This window comes from Tursiops truncatus, chromosome 13 (genome assembly GCF_011762595.2).
Source record: "Tursiops truncatus isolate mTurTru1 chromosome 13, mTurTru1.mat.Y, whole genome shotgun sequence".
Lineage (NCBI taxonomy): Eukaryota > Metazoa > Chordata > Mammalia > Artiodactyla > Delphinidae > Tursiops > Tursiops truncatus.
Genome location: NC_047046.1, coordinates 5,098,031 through 5,124,152, shown reverse-complemented (window position 1 = coordinate 5,124,152; position 26,122 = coordinate 5,098,031).

Here is a 26,122-nt window from a genome sequence, read left to right as displayed (position 1 = left end):
TTTCTCTTGGCTATGTTCCTGGGCAGGTTTTCCTCTTGAGGTGTCAGAATAGCTGCTGATGCTTCCAGATTTGTATGTGCCCATCCTCCCAGTTTTGCAATTCTAGTGGAAAGAGAATGGCTCTTTCTCAGTAATTTCACCATTTCTCCCAGAATTTCATCGACAGGGCCCAGCTAGGGTCCAACCTGGAACCAATCACTCTGCTCAGGACGATAGAGGATGCCGGTTGGCCTGGGTCAGGTGCTGGCTGGCATAAGTCTCCCCCAACCCCATGGGCTAGGAAGAGGGGAGGAGAGCTCCCGAAGGAGAGCTAGGAGTGATGAACAGGAGAAGGGGACGGGAGCTCAGGCAGGCGGCAAAAACAACAGATGTCTCCTGCACAGTCTAAGGTATTTTGGGAGGAGAGGAGACACTGCAGATTTCCTCTAGTTTCTTTTTTTAATTGCTAGTTGTAGAGCCTTTTGTTTTAAAAAAAAAATCTTACATGTGAGGCCAGCATGTAAAGGAGAAGGATGTGGTGCTTTTCAGCCTCTGCAGCTTCTGGGAGGGGGTTGCAGTGGGTTGTCATCTGTTTGAATCAGTAGAACAGTGCTTCTTAAAGTGTGGTCCTTGGGCTGGCAACTTCAGCACCTGGAAACCTGCTAGAGATCCAGATTCATAGGTCCCTGCCCTGGACCCAGGCAGCCAGAAACTCTGCATGTGAGGCCCAGGAATCTGTGTTTTAACAAGCCCTCCAGGTGAATCCGAGTGTGCTAAATTTTGACAACTACTCAATAGAGAATGTAGAGGTGGAAACCTCTTTTGTTTTGGTTGCTGTTTTGTGACCTATCGACACTGCTGTTTTTTTTCTTTCTTTCTTTTTTTTTTTTTTTTTGCGGTACGCGGGCCTCTCACTGTTGTGGCCTCTCCCGCCGCGGAGCACAGGCTCCGGACGCGCAGACTCAGCGGCCATGGCTCACGGGCCCAGCCGCTCCGCGGCATATGGGATCCTCCCGGACCGGGGCACGGTCCCGTGTACCCCGCATCGACAGGCAGACTCTCAACCACTGCGCCACCAGGGAAGCCCAACACTGCTGTTTTATCCTCTCTCTTCCTTTTGTGAATTGTGTTAGTTTCCTAGGGCTGCCACAACAAATTTCTACCAACCTGGTGGCTTTAAAATGACAGTTCTGGAGGACAGAAATCTGAAATCAAGGTGTTGGTCGGGCCACACTCCCTCCAAAGGCTCTAGGAGAGAGTCCTTCCTGGCCTCTTCCAGCTCCTGGTGATTGCTAGCCTTCCTTGGCTAGCAGACCCATCACTCCAGTTTCTATCTCTGTTGTCACCTGACCTTCTCCCTGTGTGTCTCTGTCTCCTCTTATAAAAACACCACTTATTGGATTCAGGGCCCACCCTAATCCAGTTAGGACTGCATCTTAACTAATTACATGTGCCAAGACCATAAATCCAAATAAGATCACATTCTGAAGCTCTAGGTGGACATGAATTTTGGGTGGGACACTGTTAAACTACATGGATTACTAAGCCCAGAAATGTGACGTTTTAGACCCTGAGGCTTGAATAAGCAGAACCTTACTTTAAGTCCAAGCAGGAAACCTTGGGCACATTTTTCTCAGTAAATAACAATATAAATAAGCTTGCACATTTACACTGCCCTTGTTCCAGTGGTTTTTGAAATATATTTTTTAGTGGTGGAACTCTTTTATCCCTGCAAAAAATATTGTGCAGGAGCATGGGCTATAAAACACAGCAGCCCTGACTCCAGCCAGGTTAGAAGCTGTGCCCACTCTTTGCCCAGACGTAGTTTTTTCTTTTCTCATTTACTTATTTATTTATTTAAAAAATTATTTTATTTATTTACTTGTGGCTGCGTTGGATCTTCGTTGCTGCACGTGGGCTTTTTTTACTTGTGGCAAGCGGGCGCTACTCTTCATTGCGGTGCACGGGCTTCTCGTTGCGGTGGCTTCTCTTGTTGCAGAGCACAGGCTCTAGGTGCGCGGGCTTCAGTACTTGTGGCTCGTGGGCTCAGTAGTTGTGGCTCGCGGGCTCTAGAGCGCAGGCTCAGTAGTGGTGGCTCACGGGCTTAGTTGCTCCGCGGCATGTGGGATCTTCCGGGACCAGGGCTCGAACCCATGTCCCCTGCACTGACAGGCAGATTCTTAACCATAGGGAAGTCCCCAGACATAGTTTTTAAATTCTAGGATTCCAGAGAACAGAGTTTGAAAACAATTGCTTATACATTTATAACTCATATTAATCGCTGTTAATACCTTTTTTTTTGGCCGTGCCGTGCGGCATGTGGGATGTGGGATCTTAGTTCCCCCGCTGGGGAATCGAATTGGTGCCCCCTGCATTGGGATCACGGAGTCTTAACCATTGGACCACCAGGGAAGTCCCTCCTTCTTAATACTTAAAAGTACACATGACTTGGTAAAAACAGGTCAAATAGTACATAGTAATAAAGTTATAAAATGAAACTTCTTGGCCTTCCCTGGTGGCGCAGTGGTTGGGAGTCCGCCTGCCGATGCAGGGGACACGGGTTCATGCCCCGGTCCGGGAAGATCCCACATGCCGCGGAGCGGCTGGGCCCGTGAGCCATGGCCGCTGAGCCTGCGCGTCCGGAGCCTGTGCTCCGCAGCGGGAGAGGCCACAACAGTGAGAGGCCCGCGTACCGCAAAAACAAACAAACAAACAAAACTTCTTTTGTGTTCCCCTCCCCCCAATTCAGTCTTTAACTCTAAAGATACCATCTGTCATTCCAGAAAAATCCTACATGCATGTGCAGTCAGTGTGTGTGTGTGTGTGTGTGTGCTTTTTCGTCTGTGTGAAGGAAGGCGTAGTGTATACACTCTTTTGTACTTTGATTTAAAAAATTCACTTATATTCTAGAGCTTTCCCCACAAATGCACATATAGATCCGCCTTATCCTTTTAGTAGCTACATAATATTCCACTGCCTGCATAGATTATAATTTACTTCAAAAACCTCCCCGCTGATGGATGTTTATGTTGCTTCCAGTTTCTTCCCCCACTGTACACAATGCTGGTGTGAATACCTTTGCCTTTCTCATGCATTGTTACTCACTCACAGTTCCTTTGCTAGACCCTGTCTTAATTCTTTCTAGAGCTTCTCCAGGAGAGGGCTTCACATTTGAAGGAGGTGGAAATTGGAAAGCGAGGTGATAGCACCACATTACAGGCATCTGATTTCTTAAATTTCCTCTGCCAAGAATTTCTTCTTGAAAAAAAAAACATCAACAACTTCTCGTTTTCCTAACTATTTTTTCTTAAGATTTTTTTTGATGTGGACCATTTTTAAAGTCTTTATTGAATTTGTTACAATATTGCTTCTGTTCTATGTTTTGGTTTTTTGGCCGTGAGGCATGTGGGATTTTTAGCTCCCTGACCAGGGATTGAACCCACACCCCCTGCATTGGGAGGCGAAGGCTTAACCACTGGACTGCCAGGGAAGTCCTCTAACTTTTCTAACTTTTAACCTACTTCTCTTTTCTAGACAAATGCCTGCAATAGACAGCCCCTGATCATGGAATTTTCCTGATGTATTCCCAGCCAATAAACATCTCCTGATTAGTTGATTTATAAATTGGCTTTAGGAGAATGTTTTAGGCACAAATTAGAATTGACACCTGCTTGCCAAGACCGACAGGGATATGCTGTAAATATTGGGACAGGGTTAAACGTGCAAAGTCACGTTATGCATTTTTTTCCCTCTCATAAGTACATAAATAGCTCCCATGTTGTTCCTAAGGACTCAAGCTTGACTTCTTTGGGCAATTAATTAATTGAGGTGTTCAGCGAAGTTGTTTTGTTCTTTTCTGTTTTTAGATCTGGCAAAAGTATTATTATGGACTCCTCTAGTGAATGAGCAGACCTATCTGATGAAAGTTACTTGAATATAAGAAGTCCTAGCCTGGAGAAGTTGGGAAAATCTTTTTCCTTCTGAGGGTCTCAGTTTCCTCATCTGTCAAATGGGTTGTGTGGATCAGAGAGCTGACAAAACTTTTCCAGTTCAGCTATTCCATAGCTCTTTGAGGGTCATACTGGCTTGTATATATATCTGTGATATCACTGACTTTGGGTGTTTTTTGCCTTAGGTGGGTCAGTGTGTTAACCTTGGGAAAGGAGACTTATCCAGACCGGGAATAGGATTCTTACCTAACCCAAGTGTCTGGTAAAAGTTGTTACTAGGCCTTTAGTCATCTGAGATTAGGTTTGGCTGTCTAGAGCAGAGGAGATCAAAATAATAAGGGCTTAAACATGGGAGAAATTAATTTTCATCTCTCACCACTGGTGTGGTGACTCCATGTATCAAAAATCATGGGTTCCTTCTACCCTTTGCTTTGCCATCCTCGGCTTGTGACGCTAGTCTCATGGTCACCTCATGGTCCAAGGTGGCTGCCAGAGCTCCAGCTATCACCTCCACCTTCTAGGCAGTGGCTCGAGGAAGCAGGTGCCTCTGCTTGCTGTTTTAGCTCTCTTTGAATGGTCTCCTCAGAAGTCCCACACTGAGCTGATAAAGCTTTTTGCTAAGGACCCTTTTCACGGAGACATAAGCAGTGTCTCCAAGTCAGGGGACCTGTCTTACACAACTGCCTCCTTAGGAATCTGGCACAGTCCTGGACAATAGCAGCCATTTAGTAAGTACTTGTGGTTTGGTAATTGAATTTTCTGCTAATTTAATAGTGCATTGGAAAGTCTTTTACTGATATTATTATAGAAGTATGTATAAGGGTCTGTCTTTCCCGCTAGAGACCAAAGGCTCTTGTAGTCGGGCATGTGGGCACTTTCCCTGGGAATCCCTTAGCACAGTTTCTAGCACATAGTCAGTCCTCTGTAGGTATTTATCTGCTATGGTCAGCAGGCTACTTTTCAACCAGTGCTCATCTGTAGACTCCAGGGTAAGAACGTTCATTGTTCTGTAACATCTGTGATCAGGTGAGGACATTTCTTCCCTTTTGGCCCAGAGCTGGAATTATTTTCATCTTTCCCATATGGAATATGTAGATTGATATGATTTTGGTCTTGCCTTATCTGCTGATGCCAGATGTTGGGGAGGACCCATGTGATCTAAGCCTGTGGTTCTTGAGCTTTGCTGTGTAACATCATCTCTTAGGTACTTGTTAAAAAATGCAGAGTCTGGGTCCCAACCAATGTGATTCAGAAGGGTTAGGCTGGGGCCCCGGAATCTGTATTTTCAGCAAGCAGTGCAGGTGATTCTGATGCAGGTGGCTCGGGGCCAGCAATCCGAGGAACAGCTATCCAAGCGCTGTCCTTGGTCCTGACACGGGATCAGACAGATCGCTGCAGTGTTCAGGAGAAGGTTGCCTGTGTCACCTGGTGTCCGGATGCACCAAAAAGATAAGCCTTCTCTCCTCTGTGGAGGAGAAAGTTCCTGCTCCATTATTAACATTACGTTTACATCGCTGTTGCTTTATCAGGGGTGAGGGCTGTGATGGTGATGGACACATCCCAACTCTGATCCTCCAAACTCCAGGGAGGCTACCGCTGCATTTTTTTGTTTGTTTTTTTTTTCCACGGTACGCGGGCCTCTCACTGCTGTGGCCTCTCCCGTTGTGGAGCACAGGCTCCGGACGCGCAGGCTCAGCGGCCATGGCTCACGGGCCCAGCCGCTCCGCGGCATGTGGGATCTTCCCGGACCGGGACGTGAACCCGTGTCCCCCGCATCGACAGGCGGACTCCCAACCACTGCGCCACCAGGGAAGCCCTGCCGCTGCTTTTTGATGGTAGTGGTGGGCAGAGGGCGGTGGGGCCCCTGGTAGTGGGTACATTGTATTTCTCACCTATACAATAAGGGGTTAATAGGAAGTTCAACTCAGGTCAGGTGGCAAACAAAGGGAGAGCCCTGCTAGCTTTCACTTTGTGCTGTGCTGAAGTTCGAGGCCAGCCTGGCAGTACCAAATTATGATTTGGAACTCCCCCAATATATCGCAAATGGTCCACTTCTCTGTGTTTCCCTATTGCCCCCTCATCCAAGCCACTGCCGTCTCTCGCCCGGAAGATTGCTGTCCCTCCCAGCTCCTCTCCCCGCTTTCCCTCCTCCACCCAACCTGTGCTGCACCCATGAGCCAGTGGAATCATCTCCTCCTCCTTCGAAATTCACATAACATGAACTTAAACAGTGAAAACTGAGCAATGCAGTGGCATTTGGCACATTCACGCTGTCGTGCAACTACCATCTCTGTTTAGTTCCAAAACCTTTCCGTCACCCCCAAAGGAAACCTTGTACCTATTAGCAGCCACTCCCCATTCCTTGTCATCCCAGCCCCCTGGCAGCACCAATCAGCTCTCTGTCTCTATGGTTTGTGTATTCTAGACACTTCATATAAATGGAATCATACAAATATGTGACCTTTTATTTTCAGCTTCTTTCATGTAAGATCATTTTTAAAAATACATTTATTTTTGGCTGCGTTGGGTCTTTGTTGCAGTGCACAGGCTTCTCATCACGGTGGCTTCTCTTGTTGCGAAGCACGGGCTCTAGAGCGCAGGCTCAGTAGCTGTGGCGCATGGGCTTAGCTGCTCCGCCGCATGTGGGATCTTCCCGGACCAGGGCTCGAACCTGTGTCCCCTGCACTGGCAGGTGGATTCTTAACCACGGTGCCTCCAGGGAAGTCCCTAAGATCATTTTTTTTTGGAGGTCCAGGTTGTGGCATGGATCGACACGTCGTTCCTTTTTTATGGCTGAATGATATTCCATTGTACTGATGGACCACATTTTCCCAATCTGTTCATTCATTGATGCACACTTGGGCCAGCAGAAAAAATTTTAAAAGGTAGTGTCATGCCTCTCCCCTGCTTATGACTCTACTTCAGTGCTTCTCCTCCACTGTCTTGGTCCCTTGTGCTGCCTGTTGACCCATCTAACACCTGTCGAAACACCACCTCATGCCATCTGTCCGCTCCCTCCCTGTCCACTTCCCTGACCTTTCTGTTCTTTGAAAACCTGAGCTCTCTGACTTTGAGATAGGCTGTTCGCTTTCCTGTAATCTTTTCATGGCTGCCTGAGTTTGTATCTCCCCAAAGGCAGACCTTGAGACAAAGATTTGGGTGCAGGTAGGTCATTGGAGGGGAGATTGCAGAGAGTGGGGAGTGGAGACAGGGAGGAGAGGACAGGTAATCACAGGTGTGCTAGTGGGCAGATCACAGGGCACCTGGGGCTGTCTCCCCCTGGGTGACTGGGTAGAACACACCTCTAAGCAGTCCAACCCGGGCGCAAAGAAGCGGAGATGTATCACCTCCTTTCCATCCTTCTTGGCTGGCACTGCCCACACCAGGCTGAACATGCTCCAGGGGCCAGGAGAGCCTCAGGTAGAGAGAGGTGGGTGTTCCAGGTAGAAGTCACGTGTCTGGGAGCTGCCCGTCAATGCCGTAGGTGACCTCCAGGGGGCGCCCAGAGGATGTGGCTTCGCTTTGATGTCCATGCTTCTGACAGGCCTTCTCTGGACTTCCCGTTAAGTTCTCTCTCCTGGTATCCTGTTCCTCTCCTTCACAGACGTGATTCCAACTTGCCAGTGTAAGCTGGCATACTTATTTAAGTCAAGTTCGCCTCCTGGGGCAGCTCTCACCGTGGCTGGTTGCCGTATTCCTTGCGCTTAGCAACAATGTTGGCGCACAGTGGATGCCCGGTATATATGGTCCAGTGAGTGAATCAGCGGCTCCAACGTGCGCTGATCTCCCCACTGACTTGTGCAGAAGGGCCGCGGTTCCAGGAGCAGGTTTTGATGTCCCAAGGACCTAATCTTTGGCGCTTTTCACCTGAGAATATGCACAAAAGCCTGAGACGCAGGAAGCACAGAGCACCTGAGCATGTTTGTTTTTCAAAACCAGACTTGATTGTATTTGGATTTTGTGTTCCTCCTTTTTCTTTTTTTCCTAAAGGGATTGGCTTCTCAGAGTAAAGACGTTGGGGAATTTCTTGGAGGTTATTACATATTTTCTGTCACGTGGCCGCCTCTGCTTGTCAAAAGAATCTCGAATTTGAGCTTTGCTTTCTCTGCGTTATGCAATTTGGTTTCCTTTCCCTGTCCTTTCTCTTTCAAGCTTCGGGCTGTTCTGCTGAAATTAATTCCCAGGAGTGTTAGGTGTTGATTTTATATTTGTTCATTTCTTACAGCGCATTCAAAGAGCGATTTTTATAAGTCAGGGGTTCCGTTTTCTGGGCTTGATTTTTAAGAAAGATTTTGTTTGGAAAGCTCAAAGTCAGAGAAATGTATGGAAGAAAAAGATGAGAAAAGGTGATTGAGATGGCTAAGAAAAGTGGAGGGTTGGGCTCACGTGGGAATGTTATAGTTTTGCAGACCACTATTGAGCTGTTTCCTCTCAAAATGCTGGTATTTATTTGCATTTAAAAGTGTTGAGAATAATTAGAAGGAAGGGGATCAGGGAGTTGTTAAGAAAAAGGGGAGGTAAGGCAGACAGTAGACCTGAAGGAGATGCGTTCGTTTCTTTGTTAAGAAAATATCAGTAGAACCCCACGCAAGTCCCAGTCTCTGAGTTAGTGCTGGGAATGGAAGGTGAAAGATACAGACCCTCGCTCTCGAGAGACTTACATTCTCTAGAGGGAGACCAAGTTTCAGTCCAGCGTGGTATTATGGTAGCATGTGCCCAGAGAGAAGATGGGAGGGCAGAACTGGGATGCCAGGCATGGGAGGGTCAGGGAAGGCTTCCAGGAGGAGGTAATGAATGGGCAATTCAGTTTTGTCCATTCAGGAGAGTGACAGAGAAGGGAGAAGATGAGCTGAAGTCTCAGGCTTAGAAAATGTAAGCGAGGAGGAGTGAGAGATTTATAAGTGTTGATGATGCAGCCAGACCAGGGGGTTCTGATTTGCTGTGGCATGTGTCCCCAGGGATAGACCTAAGGCTCTCTGGCCTTGGGAGTTGAACCAGAGTCATAGACAGGATTCTTTGGGTTGTAGGAAACAGAAACTCAAGTCAAACTGCTTAAGGAAAAAAAAAAAAAGAAAAAGAAAAAAGAAAAAATTTCCCTCCCATTTGGGTATATATAAAGAAAAACTTCAGAGGGCTGGCTTCAGGCATGGTTGGATCCAGGAACTGAGGATGTTTGTTCCATCGGAGCTTGGTCTCTTTCTTTTAGTCTCTTGGCTCTGCTCTTTTCTGTGTTCTTCTCACAGTGGCAGGATGACTGTCAGTAGTTTCAACCTACATCCTTGCCTTGCTGTAGGCCCAGCAGAACATCATGCCTTTTCCTCGATGGTGCCAAAGTCCCGGAATTGAGTGCGAGTTGGCCCAGGTGCACACACTTGAGGTTTGGAAGGTGGAGATTAGGGAGAGCTACCTTTTTTCCATTTCTCCAGGCAAGTGTCATGGCGGAGGTCCCTGGCTTTTCTGGAGCAGAGTCAGCAAAGCCACTGCCTGCTCATGGCTTTGAGGGGGTGGAGAGGCAGGCGTGGGGACCAGTTTTGATGGGGTGGACCGTAGCAGGCATGGTGCCACAGTGGCAACCTGTAGTTTGTGGCTTTTTCTGGATGGTAGTGGCTTCCTTGGGGTACTGGCTTCCAGATGGTGGCAGAGGTGGTGTGATTCTGGAGGGGGCAGCTGTGGGTGATTTCCCAGTTCAGCTGGTGGCTTCCTCATCATCCGGGGACAATACCTCTTCTGTGCCCTGGATCCTCCATATGGCTCGGAGGGTCCTTTCTGAAATATTAACCTGTAGAGCCTGCTTCTTCAACCTTCCCAATGATCCACCGTAAGCCCTTTGCTTCCCTCTAAGACGTCTCTCTCTGCTTCAGCTAATGGCAGTGGATTCTGTTGTCTGCAACAAAACCCTGACCAACACGTTTAGTGGCTGAGGCCGTCACGCTGGAGCCGAGGGAACGCGCTCCCAAGCTGGTTTGGGAATAGGTCCCTGGAATAGGTCCCTGTCTCTTGCACGGTGTCAGTGGTAGAACAAACTCCCCAGGATTGCTATGCTGACTAGCGGCACGTTTCTCAGCTGTTTGCTCCCTTTGACAGGACCTGTTATTCAAGCTGACATCTTCCCAGGGCTCACCAGTGCATGTCCCCAGCCCTGCTGAGCTACCTTGCAGCTAAGGCCTCACTCATGGACCTTAAAAAAACCCCACATAAATGAAGCTTCTGACCCGGGATGGTCTAGAGTCAAAGGGTAGGCGTGAATCCTTGATACCCTCGCTTGACCTCCTCCAGTTTTTCTTTTGGGCCGCGCTTTGCGGCTTGCGGGATCTTAGTTCCCCGATCAGCGACTGAACCCTGAACCCTGGACCCGGCAGCGAAAGCACCAAGTCCTAACCACTGCGCCACCAGGGAAGCCCAGGAGACCATTTTTAAAAGTACACACGCCTACTTCTATAACGGCGAATTCCTGGGAAATTGAAAGCAGATCTGTTCAGTTCAAACGCCACTTCCTGGACTGCCTATCCTTCTTCCAGACCAGGTTCAGTTTCCCCCTTGCATCTCCCTTTGGCCCCTCTGTGCTTTGTTTTCATGCGCTCAGCTCATCCTAGTTTGTAATCGGGGATGTCTAGGTGTGATCACTTGGGAGACGTCTGCTACTCCCGCCGGGCTGGAAGCTCTGAATGGCCAGGACGCTGATGCTGACTTGATATAGAGTATGGGCTTGAGACACCTTTGCTGAATGAGTGATCCCGTGAGCGCATGGGGGGTATAAATGTCTCCAGGGCTCCCAAAGTAGGCAAGTGATGGTGGGCTGGGATAGAGCAGCTTCCTTTAAAGCAAGGATTCTCAGCCTATTTTGCACCCTGGGCCCCTTTGGTAGTTAGGCAAAGCTGTCTCAGGAAAATGTCTTTAAATGAATACCAATTTAAAAAATTGAATCACAAAGGAAACCAATTTTATTGAAATCCAGATATCAAAATACGAGAAAAAAGAAATTTAGTACGTTAGCAATGTTGTGTAACCATTACCACTGTCTACTTGCAGAATTTTTCATCACCCCAAAGGAAACCCCACACCCCTCGAGCTCATCCTTCTTCCTCAGCCTTCCCCCTGCCCCTTAGCAACCACTTACTTACTCGCTGTCTCTATGGACTTGCCTGATTTGGACATTTCATATAAATGGGATCATACAACATCTGGCTTCTTTCACTTAGCATCCTGTTTTCAAGACTCACCTATACCGTAGCACGTGTCAGTACTTCATTCCTTTTTATGGCTGCATCCCATTCCACTGGAAGGATGGACCACAGGCTGTTTATCTGTTTATCTGTTGATGGTCATGTGGGTGGTTTCCACCTCTTGGCTGTTGTGAATACTGCTGCTGTGAACACTCACACGTCTTTGAACGCTGGTTTCCAATTCCTTTGGGCGTGTACCCAGGAGTGGAATTGCTAGGTCATATGGGAACTGCAGGTCTAACTTACCGGGGAGCCCCAGCCTGCTTCTGAAATGAGGATGGACGTGGGCTTGAGTTATCACTGTGGTCTCAAGGGGATGATGGCATAGCTCTTCGCAGCCCTGGTCCACCCATGAGCTGCTCTTGCCAAATCAACTCCCATGTGGCGACCGAGGCCTGCCCTCATTGACATGGCCAGGCTGCATCTGTCCCCAGCACCTTTTGTCCCCATCACCAGCCTAGTGCCACTGAAGCAGCTTCTGCTGATCTGACCCGTGGTCAAAAGAGCTTCCTCCCCTCCCCCCCGCTTCACTCAGTTCACTCAGGTGACAGCGAGACCCCCCTGGAAGAGAACCTTCAAAGCCTGGGAAGGGGCGATGCTTTTCCTCATGGAAGCAGTCACTGCAGGATGGCTTTAAAATGAAAATTCCATGTCTGTGAGTCTAATTCTGTTTTGTAAATAAGTTCATTTGCATCATTTTTTCTAGACTCCACATATAAGAGATATCATATGATATTTGTCTTTCTCTCTCTGACTTACTTCACTTAATACGATAATCTCTAAGTCCAACCGTGTTGCTGCAAATGGCATAGAAAACAAACTTATGGTGACCAAAGGGGATACTGGGTGGCAGGGGGAGATGAATTAGGAGTTTGGGATGAACGTAAACACACTGCTATATGTAAAATGGGTAAGCAACGAGGACCTACTGTACAGCACAGGGAACTATGTACAGTATCATGTAATACTCTATAATGGAAAAGAATATGAAAAAGAACATACGTGTATATATGTGTATAGCTGAATCACTTTGCTGTACACCCGAGACTGGCACAGCAGTGTGAATTAAATAAAAAAAGTTATTAAAAAAGGTTGATTATAGTTACAGTGATACAAAACTATCGATAACAGGCTTTTGGGTAGAGGTACGCGTGCACATTGACTCAGACGCCATTTCTCTCTTTCCAAGAGCTATCTCAGTGTGATGGGATCTGTGCATTTTGTTAATTACATGATTCAATTAGATGACATGATGGTCACATTTAAAAAAATGGAAATGCCCCTCCTAGATGTGAGTGCTGATTGAAGTTCATTAGGCCCTGAAAGAGGCATGGGGAGTCTGAAAATGCCCCCCAAGGAAACTGCAAACAGCCCCCACTCCTAACATCTGCACCAGTCACTGCCGTCTCTCAGCTCTGCCCTCAGTTTCCCCATTTGTGCGATTAGGGGATTGAACCGTTTTAGTGTTTCCCAAATTTCAGTCAGCATCAGCTGTCTCTCACTCATGTTTCACTGAAACGTGTTTCCTTCTGACAGCAACCATACACCGGTATTAGCACGAATGGAAAACCAGTGTCCCTCGAAATAATTCGGAGGCAACAACTAAAGTACTTCCGTTGGCTTCCTTTTGTTTTTATTGGTTTTCATCTTTCCTTTCATTTTAATAGTTTCTTTTTGGAATCCTATTATGAAAGAGCCGTGTTGCAAACCAAGGCCCGGGAAAGAGGGTTCGAACCCTTCCTTGTTCCCGGCAGCCCCTGCCCTTCCCCAGCCGAGCCACGATGCAGTTATGGGGGTGGCTGGAGGGCTTGACACTCTTGCCCCGACCCTGCCTGCCGGGAAAGGACCCCTACTGAGCAACCCTGGCCCTCCCCTCATCCACCCCTGCAAGTGAATCCTGGTTGCAGGAAGCCGTGGTAGGAACTAGCATCCTTCAGGGTTCTGACCCTGGAAGGCGTGGCCAGCGCACAGTCTGTGGAGAGCTCGTCACACTCCAGCTGAGGGTCCCCTAGTGCCTCGCGGCCAGAGGGCCAGTTGCCAGGATGGGGGCCTTAGTGGGAGCTGGTGCAGGTCGACGCGGCCGGACTCGGGGGGCCAGCAGTCATTTCTGGAACCAAGAACCAACGTCAGATCTGGCTGACTGGAGCGCAAGCGCCCTGGCTCCCTGCTCACCCAGAGCACGGGAGGGACCTGGCACTGGGCACAGGCCTCAGTCCCGTGGGTTCTTCTGCCAGGTGTGCAGACCACCCACGTGGGGACAGCTGGGCAGGGGGCACAGACCCGCTCCGCCTCTGGCTTGCTCCGCATCGCAGCCTTGCAGGTGCCGCGGACCCGTCCCGCTGCCCTGCCCGCCAGCTGCACCTGAAGATCCAGGCTCTGAAGTGGGATCGCCAGCTCTCAGACCAGGCCTGCTTTGAGGTGCCTGAATTGACTTTGCCCAGACGTCTCTGTGGCCCGCTGCAGGCTGGGGGAGCCACGATCACGATGACCAAGGTGATGCAAGCCAGGAGGCTTGTGTGCTGCTCCCACGGGGCAGGGCAGGCATAGCCATGCCACTGACCGCAAGCAGGTGCCTTTGACCGTGGGGCTCTGGCTCCGGCAGTGACCAGTGGCACCTCTCCTGCGATCTAACTGGCTTTCCGCTTGGTGACAAGGGATAGCTCAGGATCGAGTGGAAACTGCTGAGCTGAATGGAGTGTCAATCCTGTTAGATCATGAAACCCCCATCGCTGTCAACGTGAGCTTGGGCAGCGCCCCTCCTCTCTCCCACCTTTCCTGCCGCCGCCGGAATGAGAGCCTGTTTGGGGTTAGGGAGGTAGCTGATCTGTGGGAATAACACATAGGATTATGAATATGAACAGAGCACCCGCTAAATCCACGAGGAAGTCAGCTTCCTGGGCTGCATCTCTCGCCCTGTTTATTGACGTGCTGTCCCAACTCGGATGCCGTGTTTCGAAACAGAGTGCCGGTCTTAGGATTGTGATTACTGTTATTATTTGTGTGGCGGCATCTGGAGGCCCTTAGGAAGTGATCCCCGTTTGCTTCGGCGTGAATACACACTACGCGAGACTTGGGGACAATTTCGGTGTCTCTGGCGCACACAGTGCCATTTAAGGAAGAAGCCCCGGATTCCAGGGTTGGCCTCTGTGTACAAACAAATACTGATTTTTCCATTTCGGGCCCTTTTGTGGAATGTTCAAGTGCTTTGATTCTTAAAGCGGAGCTGGCTCTCAGGCGTGTTTCATCCTGCCCTTTGTTCCCTTGGATGGAAGTGATGGATTTTGCAGAGTCTGGAGGAATCCGTCATTTTGACTCCATCTGCTTGTTAAGCATCTCCAGTGTCTCTGATGTGACACTCTTTGGAGTTTCAGGATTTCATCTTATCTCCCATCGGGAGAACCTGGGTGGATGGTTGAGGGGGGCAGGGCACAGTGTTTTCCACTTGTTTTAAGTCATTACCATCTGGGCATGGGATGGATATTTTTAGGAAACATTAAGCCAAGTGAAAGGAATATGAGAGGTTCCCTGCCCCTATGCAGGGACATGCCTTCTGTGTGCTTCTTGATTGCTGCCAGTGATGAGGTGCTCACTACCTAGAAAGGTCACTCAATCCATCAAAGCTCAGATCTGGTTGTCATGGCTTGCTTTTTTCTTCTTCCTCTGTGCCCGTAATCATCCACCCCTTTGAGTGTCCGGAGTTGTTCAGAACAAGTCTGACCGTGCTTACCTATTTGACAGACATTCTCTCCCTGCTGCTTTTAGTTTGCTGACAGCTTGCCTGGGACAGTTTCATACAAAAGGCTCTATCTAGTCCAGAACCTCCCAGGAGATCAGTTCTGGGGGGTCCTTGTGGGTTCCCCCAAGATTCTGCTTGTTCACAGAAGATGGGATATGAGCTAGTCTATTTGCCTCAGCCAGCCCTCTCCTGTCTGCATTCTGCTGAAACACATTCCTCGAAGGTTTTGCTATGTGGCTGGTTCCCAACCCTGATATTTTTGCCCCCTCCCCAATTATCATTTTTGGTCCTGGGGTGCTGATATACCTTTAATCCCAGGGAGGCATGTCACCAATCAGAGATCACATTCTGGCCAATCAGAGCATAGCATCTCCCCCAGCCGCTGTCACCGGCTCTGGGATGGACCTGCCCTGTTGGACCATCTCAGAACTTTTACTGGGACAGTGCGAGAATGTGGTCTGTGTCATCCTCCCTCCCCCGCTCCCTGCCCCCCGCCAGAGGGCATGAAGTAGAACTTCCCACCTGCCTTTTCATTTCCTTCAGCCAATAAACTCCCTTTTCCACTTAAGCCGGCTTGACTTGGTTTTCTGTGATTTGCAGCTAAGAAATGACCTGAGGCACTTAGTGTTTCAGGGCACATCCTTCAGCATTACTTTGGATTTGCACACAGATTCTGTGCAGCCAGGATGCACAGCAGAATACTTCAAAGAAAATCCCGACCAGCGTGGTTTTTATTCCCAGAAGCAAATCTTGGAGATGGTGGCCAGGAAGGAGATTCTGAAATACCGTTCACAGGCATGTTGATACCCGCTGCCAGTAGTTTAAGCAACGGTTCTGCAGTTCTGGGGCCCCTGATCTTATCCTCCTGCAGGGGGAGAATTAGGAGCTGGTGTGGAGACACATCTAAGAAAACGGAACCTCAGAGACACCTGAAGAAGCAGCTTTATGAATGTAAACCAGATTACTTCAATCTAGCCTTATTTAAATATCTTAGAGCTCAAAACGGGTTTATCTCAGAGGAGAAAAACAGAATGAAATCTCTGACTGCAGACTTGAATTACTGTAATATTTTAGGTCGGTTACCAGGGGCCATCAATTATTACGTTGCCACTGGTCCTTTACTACACCAACTTTATTACCTTTATCTGGGTTTATACAGCGTCGGATAGAGTTTGTATGGCTGGATGCATAACAAAAACCTTTCAGTGTGCTCATGGCTTTGTGTCTGAGTGTGCCCCATGGAAGAGCTAATCCATTATAAAGCAATCTATCTATTCCACTTAAAGGTATAAACCCAGTTGATTCAGGCTGTTTTATTTACATTTTGGGTATGCTTCAAGCTGGTGTTTACTGTGGGAAGGAGCCTCATGGGGGGAGGGGCGGCAGAAGTGGGGGAGCGTCTGCCCAGAAGCTGTTACAGTCAGCCGTCAGCTTGTACCACGATTCCCCTTCTCCCTCTGCCCACTCCTGCTCCCCTTTCCTCCCTTCCACAGGTGCTCTCCCAGGGATACACCCCAATAACCAGCCTTCAGTATTGCCCCCATCACAGTCTTCTTCCTGGGGAACCTAACCTGTGACATCTCCCTCTTACTAACCAGCTACCTGGCCCCCAGACTTCCTCCTTCACCCTCACCCCCAGGTCCCATAGCTCATAAAGGACTTAGTGCCACTTAAACCTCACCTTTGCCCTAAACCAGTGGTTACCAGTCTGGGGGCCAGGCAGGTAGTTAATAGGAGGGAGTTGTCTTAGTTTTGGCTGCTATAGCAGAATGCCGTTGACTGGGCAGCTTAAACAACATTTATTTCTCACAGATCTGAAGGCTGGATGTCTGAGATCAGGGTGCCAGCCTGGTTCTGGGTGAGGGCTCACTTCCTGGCTTGCAGACGGCCACCTTGCTGTTGTTGTATCTTCGTAAGATGGAGAGCAGAGCAAGCTCTCCTTAGAAGGGCAGTACTCCTATTCATGGGGTTCCACCCTCGTGACCTAATCACCTCCCCAAGGCCCCACCTTTTCATAGTATCATACTTGGGGCTAGGATTTCAGCATATGAATTTCAGGGGGACACAAATGGTCAGTTCATGACAGGAGGTGTTGCAGGTTGGGTTCCCAGGAAGAAGACTCTGGGGCAGAGGTTAGAGTGCAGGATGTCTAATTGCGAGTGTCCCCACTGGGCTGAGCTGGCTAAGCTTTCGCACCCCTGGCCTCTATCGGTCATTAGCTGTGGGTCACCCTGGGAATAGGTGTGACCTTGGGCTCTGTGGGCTAAGGCTGTGTGTAGCCCATACTCACAGGAGCTGGGGCAATAAGGCCCTCATGGCAGGGGGATCTGGGCAATGTGTCCCTGTGGCCATCACAGGAAGTGGGGGGCAGGATGTGAGAGCCGTGGAGGAGGTTCCTGATAAACTAGTCCTGATATTTCAGGAGCCTGCAGGAAACTGGCTCATTCACCTGCAATTAAGTCCCCGTTGCATAAAGAAACTGTCAAGTCGTTTTGGTTTTGGCAGAAATAGTTACCTCGATGTTCTATCTTGTGCTTATCAGATCTTCTCTGGCTCCTTGGATGCCCTGGTCCTGGGCCCCACTGACCTCACAGCCTCCTTGTGCCCCCTTCCCCTGTGCCTTCCCCCTAGTCTGGGGAACCCACTCAGTGTCCAGGCAGGAAGCTTGACTCTTACTCATTACATATTCTGTCAAATCTTTTGTCGAAACACAAGAGTACTGAGTGCACCCCATGAGGCCCAGGCTTTTGAAACTCAAAAGCTGAGCTCTCTTTAGGTCCCTCCTTCCCAGAGGCAGTGAACACAGAAGGCCCAGAAAACTGGATGGGAAAGGGGGTGCTGAGAGTGAGAACGATGCTCTGGGCCCAGCAAACACAGCGATTTCTGTGTCAGAAACATCATCCCAACTTGTCCTAAGAATGTAGGTGTTGGATACGATGGCGTGAAGCCGGTGGGGCTACAGGAAGAGACGAGAATGATGCCTAGAAGGAAGAGGTTGATTATACTCACAGAGCACAGAGAGAGGGGGTCCCCACATGGCAGGTAGGGCCATGGGGAAGCACCAGGGTGGCCAGGAGGCAAAGAGGGGCGGGGAGGAAGCTGAGAGCCGTTAGTGGGCTTTCCACGGGAAAGGTCAGGCAGGGCAGAGTGAACGCTTTGGGATTGGCTCGTTGGAAGCGTTCCCGTGGGTTCTGGGCTGCAGAGCTTGTCTCTAGTGGCGTGGCACCTGGCCCTGGGATGATTGAGGGCAGGGGCAATACCGGCTTGGTGTGAGACTTAGATAAGGAGGTCACTGGGGGTATGGACTCGGGATTGGTTGGTCTGTGAATGAAAGGTGCGTTCATGGCAGGCTGTTACCATCTCTAGGAATCAGCCAGTCCTAGACAGGCAGCCTCTGCCCGGGTCCGTGAGGCTCCCAAATGCCGGAACATCAAAAAGAAAATAAGAAAATATAGTTAATATCATTGGCCGTGTAATGGATGGATGCCATCCATTAGATGTGAATCTAAGAAAACACCGTTAAACACATCGGCGCTCACGATCCTGAAGGGTCCCCCTGAAATCTGCTGGGGAAACGGCCGCGGCTGTCCTCACCCTTCACTTCCTGGAAGTCTGGGTCTCCATCTAGTCCGTTAAGAAGCCCAGCATCCCACGCCGTCAGTTCCCAAGGTGACCTTTCAGCATTTTCTGCTTTAATGCCTCCATCTCCTTATTTGATTTTGTAGTAACGTTTAATGAGGTGTCTCTGTCTACAAAGACAAGAGCATTTCCAACAATTGCTAATCTGGCGCTAGGTGCAGTAGCAACGCTCAAGAGTGAGTGGGGTCTCCTTTGATTTCTTTATTTCCACACCGCCTGTTTCAACAGATTTCAGTAGGGCACAGGTATCTTCCTGGGGCTGGCCTGGGAGTTTGAGAATTGAATGGCATGGAGGAGAGGGTCTTGCTGCTTAAGACGTAGTGCATTTGGCTCAGAAAGTGAGACTGGTTTTGAAAGTATCAAAAAGTATCTTTAATTTGGGCTGAATGCAGCTAGTTTTTAAATTCAATATTAAATACTACGAAAAAGCGTTTTAGAAAAAAATAACTGGTTGGGAATGTATTTTGCGACTTGAGATTTTTCATCAAGGATGGGCCTTCAGATATAGTTGTATCTAGGTCCCTTGCTGGAAGCAGCAACATGAGCCTTAAACCAAGGATTGCAAACTCAGATACCTGCAGGGCTCAGGCAAGAATGCAAGGGAGAGAGTCCGGCTGGGTGGAAGAAGTTTGCTGCTCTCTGCCTACCTTTTGATTCTTGTTTAGATAGGGAGCCAGGTACAGATAAATATTGCTCTATTCTAGGAAAAACAACAAGTGTAAGCTTGCCGAAGCAACTGATAACCCAGACTCCGGGCTGGTGGGACAGTAGGGAATGGAGAGGGCTGTGGTGAACCAGAGACCACGTGCCCTAGATGAAAGCGGTGGGGACAGGTCATCTCTGCTCTAGCGAGTCAGTTCCACGTAGGAATACAGGCGCTGACTTTTTCCAAAAGACCACACACTTGGATTTTCACGTGAAACCTTCCAATTTTACAATGAATTACGATAAAAAAAAAAGTGGGTGCGTAAAACCAAACCGAAGAACAACAGCAAATTGAAACACATCTCTGCGCCACAACTGGTCCAAAGGCCTCTAGTATGGCCTCAAGTTTTCTAGCATTTGCTGGAAGGATTCCTAGGATGTGCTGAATTCAACCTCCTTAATTTAGGAGAGTTATGTGGGCAGCCTTCTTACGGAGAGGCACCTTCCTCTAGAATACTCCGACCGCTGGTGCGCTCACTACCTAACGAGGTAGAATTCCCATTGTTGACTGGCCAGAGTTGTAGTAGTAAATTCTCCTGGGTGCTAAGGCACGGAAACCAAGGCAGGACGAAAGCTGTCCTGTGAAGCCTCAGGGCAGAGTGCACCCAGGTGGGCCTCAGGAAGGGCCTGGAGGTCAGGAAATGGAAAGTCACCAGAATCCTCTCCGCACCCTTGCTTTCCTCTTTTCCCGCTCCAGGGCCTGCTTTTCACCTGGTTCGCTGGTCCCCCTGGCAGGATGTGGTTGCCTCACAGCTTCTGTTCCAGCTTCCCACAGAGACCCACACTCCCTGTCTCTGGGTCTCAAGTCCACATGCCCTGGAGAGAGAATCTGATTGGCTCACCTGGAGTCAGATGTCCAGCCCTGGTCCTATCAGCTATGGCCACGGGGCAAGTTCACACAGAACCAAGGTGGCACCTCAACACACCGGGCCAGCGGCTTGATGCTCAGAATGGCCAGAACGTCTTCAAGGCTCATGTAACTGCTTTGCAGACAGGCTGGAAGTGCAGAGCGTGTGCATCTGATTCTGTTGAGCCAAGCTTTGTTTCAGGGAGATTGTCTTCGTCCCGCCTCCCGTGGAAGCATGGAGCTACCCCTGCCCATCACCGGGGACTCCTCTCCCTGGAATGTTTGCCTCCTGGCTTGATATTCGTCGTCCTTCCACCCGGTTCCTGAACAGTGAGTCCCAAGGTCCTCCTCTGCCCTGGGCGCTCCCTCAGGAAAAGCTTTCGTGGGTCCAATTTTTCTTGAAATGTGCTATCAGATCCCCACCCAGCCCTCCGGGACAGTTGCAAACATAGTGACATTCCTAAGAGCTCAGAGCTTTCTCCAGGAGATGAAAGCAGCTTAGAGAAATCCGCCCGCTCTGTGTGTGGAGCCCCGTGGAGCTAGGCAGGGGCTGGCCTCCCCTGCGAGAGGCCGAGGTGGCATTGTGAGCTGCCTGATTTTGAAAAATCCATCTGTAATCACGAAGAAGCTTGGCAGACGAAATGACCCCCTGGGGGAGGCCGCCTCTGACCCCCTCCTCCCCAGGCAGAATTAAACACTCTCGCCTCTGTGTTTCTCGAGCACTGCGTCTGTCTTCTTAGGACGGCTGTGTCCTGTTGAAGCCTGGCCATTCGTGATGGAAATAACCGAGTTCACATTTATGGAGCGTTCGCTATGTGCCTGGCGCCCATTGAGGTCCCTCACAAGGAGTAGTTGGTTACTTTTATCCAGCATGCGTTAATCAAATAATACTAATGATGATGGTGATGATAATGACTTTATATTGGCCACGGCTGTGAGCACGTGTACATCTCATCGCCCATCCTCATAATAACCTCCCGAGGTTGTACTATTATCACCTCCATTCTAGAGCCATAGAAAGAGAATATAACCCATTCAAGGTCACCCAGCCAAGAAGTGGTGGGGCTGGGATTTGAACCCGGGTCTGACGTTGGCATTTGCACTTGGCATGGCTGTCTCCTACAACTTTGTATTCGTCCTCGATTCTGCGGGTCGTAGCCCACACGAGGAGCTTGAGAGAAAGAAGGGATGGAGGGAAGGAGCAAGAAACCAAAAGTAACTTTGGGAAGAAGGGCAAAGTCAAAACCTTGTAGGTGACCCCGGGGGGAGAGCTTGTTTGGGAAAATTCTGAAGTGAACTTAGACCAGGCTCTGTCCACTCTGCGCAGCCAGCTTAGACCTGAAAACAGCAGATGTTTCCTTGAGGTGTTTGCTCGTAAGTGGTTAGTTTTGCCTGACAGCTAAGCGAGCTGACACTGCCAGGGGCATCTCTGTACCCGTCACCCCCAAAGGACCTGGGGAGATTGTCCTTTATCCCTTCAGGGGTACTGGGATCAGAGATGGAATTACGTTTTGGGTTAAGTGCATTTTCCCCTCTCCTGGGGCCTGGGAGTGTGCTTTCAAATCTCTTCCTACTTTAATTTTATTTAATTAATTTAATTATTCTTGGCTGCACCACGTGGCATGCAGGATCTTAGTTCCCCGACCAGGGATGGAACCTGTGCCCCTTGCAGTGGAAGCACAGGTTCTTAACCACTGGGCTGCCAGGGAAGTCCCTCTTCCTACTTTCAAAAGGTGGGAACTATGACAAGGAAATGACAGGGAGCCCTCACCCTCTCTGATCCGATGGAACGTGCGGAAATGAGGGGAGCTGGCTGGAGCATCACTTTGCGTTTCAGTGGGGTTAGCGGAGTCCCACGTGACGAGTCCCCACCTTGGCCACCCTCCATCCCTAGTTCAGAACCAAAGTGGGGGCCAGGGGCAGGGGTAGCAGCTTGCAGAGCAAACTGTGTGTGACGGTGTGTGTGTGTGAGTGTGTGTATGAGAGTGTGTGTGTGTTGACGGGGGGTTGTCAAGCCACAGTTGCCCACGGGGGCGGCATGCCTGTGCTGTAGGCTTTAGGCAGTTATCAGTTCTGTCTCTAATTCTGTTCAAGGTGACTGTCAAAAATCCACACAAGACTCTTGTAATGAAATGGAAAAGGTGCAAATGGATCCTCCCGCGTACAGATGCCTTTTCTTTTTATCGTCTAATAATTGCTCCCTAGGGTTCAGCTTCGTGGTGTGGAGGGGTCTTCTCTTGGGCAACAATTAGTCAAAATGGTCCACCCTGGGTGCCTTCTGGAGTCTGGACCTTGGAGGCTGCCACACGGGAGCCAGGGCCTGGGAATGAGGTCTCTGACCTTTCTCTTTCTTTCCCTTTTTACTTTATTTCTGTCTTACAGGGATGGTTTGAACACTAGTGAAATGAGATGTTCTTGAGAGTGGATATGTCTGAGGGAAAAATAACATCTTTCAACAAGTCAGGATGAAAAGGTGGCCCCGAAAGGACATATTCTGGTTGAAGTTGTCACAGCAGCTGACTGTGGGTTTGATGGAACTAGTGTCTAATGCTGGGGAACAATTAGCACGTTTACCTGGGTGCTGTCTTAGGCTGCCGTTGTCAACCTTCATCACTGAGTTTTAAGTCATCTGGTTGTGTGTGCTTTTCTTTACACCCGCTTGGGTGTCACAGAAGCAATGCTCGGTCCGTCGGTTCATTCACGTCCCGGCACCTGTCATCCCGCCCCAAAGATCTTGCTGAAACTGAAGAATGATTAGTTTTTGCTGCGGCGAGGTGGAGACTAGCTTCAGGAACAGCTGCTCTTTTCTCTCTGATAGCCATGCCAGGAAACGGGGAGGTAGTTTGGAAATCACAGTAGCATTTTTTTTAAAAGAAGGAGTGTGTCAGTCCACGGGATTCATATATTTTTAATACAGCCTCAGTGAAGGAATTGCAAAAGCGTCAGCTGCGCTTTGAGGAAGGTCAGGTCTGTGGGGATGCTGCAAAGCTTGTTCTGAAGGTTTGATCGCCAGTGAGGTTGGAAGGTAAAAGCTTGGACTTAGGGATGAGTTTGGCAAACTACAGCCTGTGAGCCTAATCCGGCCCCCAGCCTGTCTTTGTAAATAAAGTTTAATGGGGACACAGCAATGCCCATTCATTTACATATTATTTGCAGCTGCCTTTAGAGCTGCCGTGTCCCGTCCCCTCGCCGCCATGATACCCTTTCCAAGAGTGAAAATGAAAATCAAGGCGACTAGATCATGCAGCTGGTTCATGGCTGTTGCGGGCCGCTCGTTTACCTTTGCTTTACCTTTTTGGGGCGATTTTTTGGGGGGATTTCTGCATCTTGGCAGCATTTCTGACAAGTGGGCTTTGGGGGCAGAAGTTGGAGATCTTTGTCATCATCAGGCCTGGGGCTGGTTAGAAACTGCAGTTCCTGTAGGTAAAAACATGGTCAAAGAGCAGGAATTTCACATGCTTCAACCTTATACTTGTGCATTTTATACCGGAGGCTTTAAAGGTCAGCGGAGGGAGAGTAAACAGCCAAGCTGGCTCTTCTTCGCACGCTTTAATCTCTGTTCCTGCTTCTCTAAACATACAGAGGTTCTGCGTTTCCGGGTGTGACATCTGCCACAGGTGTGGTGCTGGCAGAGCCCTGTGGGTAGAAGCTGTGCATGTGGAGGATGCTCCGGGCGCCTGCCGTGCTGCCAGGAGCTGGATCTGCTGTCTTTCTTTTTTTTTTTTTTGGTACGCGGGCCTCTCACTGCTGTGGCCTCTCCCGTTGCGGAGCACAGGCTCCGGACGCACAGGCTCAGCGGCCACGGCTCACGGGCCCAGCCGCTCCGCGGCATGTGGGATCTTCCCGGACCGGGGCACGAACCCGCGTCCCCTGCATCGGCAGGCGGACTCCCCACCACTGCGCCACCAGGGAAGCCCTGGATCTGCTTTCTTGGATGGTGTGCTAGGCTGAGTGATGTCCCCTCCCCTCCCAAGATGATCCTCAGTTCTGGAACCTGTGCATGTGACTTTACACGGCAAAGATGTTACAGAGGTGATTAAGTTCAGGCTCTCGAGATGGGAAGATTATCCTAGATTACCTGGGTGGGCCCTAAATGCCATCACAAGTGTCCTTATCGAGAAGGAGGCAGAGGGAGATTTAACAGACAGACAGAAGAGAAGGCCCTGTGACCTCAGAGGCAGAGACTGGCGTGATGTGGCCACAAGCCAAAGAACACCCCACCCACCTCAAGTTGGAAGAGGCAGGAACAGATTTTCCCCAAGAGCCTCTGGAGGAAGTGTGGCCCTGCTGACACCTTGATTTTGGCACAGTGATGCTGATCTGGGCTTTTGGCCTCCAGCGTTAAGAGAACAAACGTGTGTTACTTAAGCCACCATTTGTTGGCTCAAACCAACCATTCGTTGGTTTGTTATTTAAGCAGCCATAGGACACTAATACTACAGTTTTCAGCTGTGCAAGTTTTGGCCATTGTTTCCCTTTTTAGTTGCTCAAGAAATGTTTATTGAGAGCCTCTCGTGTGCTAGGCTCTGTTCAAGGGACTGTGTACAAAACAGGCACAGTTCCTGCCCCATGGGATGTTGTGCCTCGTGGGTGGGGCAGACAATCAACAAATGAATGAGGTGCTTTCATTTAGTGGTAAATGCCATGTTCCAGGCACTCCTGCTGCATAAGAAATGACCCCCAAACTAAGTGTCTTATAATAACCATTTTCTTAGAGTCCCGGGTTCTGCAGGTTGGAAATTTGACCAGAGCACAGTGGGGTTGACTATTTCTGCCCCACAGTGCCTGGGGCCTCAGCTGGAAGTCTGCAAAGTTGTGGGTGACTTGATGGCTAGGGGCAGGAATCACTGACAACTCCGTTACTCACATGTCTGTCCTCCCCACCGCCGCCCCAATGCTCCCGGCTGGAGTGACCTGAAGACTAGAACTGCTGGTCAGAGTATCTTCAGTAGCCCCTGCATGTGATTGGGTTTCCTTACAGTATGGTGGCCTCTGGGCTCCAAGTTGGAGGCAACCTGCATGGCCTTTGAGGACCCTGCTTCCAAAGTCACACAGCGTCACTTGTGCTGTACTCTACTGGTCAAAGCCGTCGCGAGCTTACGCAGATTGAAGGGCAGGGGACATAGGCCTAACCTCTTGGTGGAAGGAATGACAAGATTACATTGTAGAAGAGCATGCCAGATGGGAGATGTGTTGCCACCATCTTTGGAAGATGCCGTGAAGATGATGAAACAGGATAACAGGAATGAGAGTAACTGAGATGCGGGGGTTAGTGCTAAGGTCCTCTCTGAAAGGTGACATTGAATCTGAATTCTGAATGGGAAGGAGCCAGCCTTGGCAAAATCCATGGGGAAGACCTGTCCAGGCCGGGGGAGATATTTGTATCTTTACCAACGTGTGGTCCAGCGTTGACCACTCAGCAAGAACACCATCCGTTCGGAATGGATGCCAGCCGTGCGTTATGAGGATGACTGTGCCCGTGGTGCCCCGGCGGAGAGAAGACCAAAGGCAACGTCCCTGGGGTGAGAGTGAGCTTAGCTTCCCCATCACTCTGTCTTACAGCCCTGTCATCCTATTGTATTGTCTTTGCATTTATCCATTTGCTGAAAGAACCTCATTTGTCCACTTGTTGATGCTTTATCTCTTCCCACTAGATGAGAATGAGGATGTTGTCTGACATGGAAACCTGCATTCTCAGTGTTCTATTGGAGCCCCTGGCATACAGTAGGTGTCTGGTAAAAATTAGTTAAGGAAATGATGCATTTCAGAGTGGGCCCACCTCCCGGCCACAGGGCTGCCTGGCGTAGAGTTTCTCGTTAGTTGTGACCTGTGGTAGCTTCGGTAATGGTCACCAGATTAAGTAATTAGAGAAAAGCAGAAGAATGTTGTCAGCCTCCTGGACACTGGAAATCTGTCACTGGGTCGAGTTGGAACCCAGGAACAATGCTATTCACACGGGCTATTGGTCTTTAAAAAAAACAATAATTTATTTATTTTTGGCTGCATTGGGTCTTTGTTGTTGCACGCGGGCTTTATCTGGTTG